Below are 1,294 nucleotides of genomic sequence, written 5' to 3'. Positions count from 1 at the left end.
GTCTTTTGTCTCCTTAGGTAGGTTTATTCCTAGGTATTTTATTCTTTTTGTTGCAATGGTAAATGGGAGTGTTTCCTTAATTTCTCTTTCAGATTTTTCATCATTAGTGTATAGGAATGCAAGAGATTTCTGTGCATTAATTTTGTATCCTGCTACTTTACCAAATTCATTGATTAGCTCTAGTAGTTTTCTGGTAGCATCTTTGGGATTCTCTATGTATAGTATCATGTCATCTGCAAACAGTGACAGCTTTTCTTCTTCTTTTCCAATTTGGATTCCTTTTATTTCTTCTTCTTTTCTGCTTAATGTGGCTAAAACTTCCAAAACTACGTTGAATAATAGTGGTGAGAGTGGGCAACCTTTCCTTGTTCCTGATCTTAGTGGAAATGATTTCAGTTTTTCACCATTGAGAATGATGTTTGCTGTGGGTTTGTCATCTGTGGCCTTTATTTTGTTGAGGAAAATTCCCTCTATGCCTACTTTCTGCAGGATTTTCATCATAAATGGGTGTTGAATTTTGTCGAAAGCTTTCTCTGCATCTATTAAGATGATCATATGGTTTTTCTCCTTCTTTTTGTTAATATGGTGTATCACGTTGAATCTATTGAGAAGAACATATGGTTTTTATTCTTCAATTTGTTAATATGGTTTATCACATTGATTGATTTATGTATATTGAAGAATCCTTGCATCCCTGGTATAAATTCCACTTGATCATGGTGTATGATCCTTTTAATGTGTTGTGAGATTCTGTTTGCTAGTATTTTGTTGAGGATTTTTGCATCTGTTCATCAGTGATATTGGCCTGTAGTTTTTTTTCTTTGTGACATCTTTGTCTGGTTTGGTATCAGGGTGATGGTGGCCTTGTAGAATGAGTTTGGGAGTGTTCTTCCCTCTGCTATATTTTGGAAGAGTTTGAGAAGGATACGTGTCAGCTCTTTTCTAAATGTTTGAGAGTTTTCGCCTGTGAAGCCATCTGGTCCTGGGCTTTTGTTTGTTGGAAGATTTTTAATCACAGTTTCAATTTCAGTGCTTGTGATTGGTCTTTTCATATTTTGTATTTCTTCCCGGTTCAGTCTCAGCAGGTTGTGTATTTCTAATAATTTGTCCATTTCTTCCAGGTTGTCCATTTTATTGGCATAGAGTTGCTTGTAGTAATCTCTCATGATCCTTTTTATTTCTGCAGTGTCAGTTGTTACTTCTCCTTTTTCATTTCTAATTCTATTGATTTGGGTCTTCTCCCTTTTTTTCTTGATGAGCCTGGCTAATGGTTTATCAATTTTGTTTATCTTCT

Source organism: Physeter macrocephalus, chromosome 21, assembly GCF_002837175.3.
Source record: "Physeter macrocephalus isolate SW-GA chromosome 21, ASM283717v5, whole genome shotgun sequence".
Classification (NCBI taxonomy): Eukaryota; Metazoa; Chordata; class Mammalia; order Artiodactyla; family Physeteridae; genus Physeter; species Physeter macrocephalus.
Note: the sequence above shows the minus strand (reverse complement) of the source record.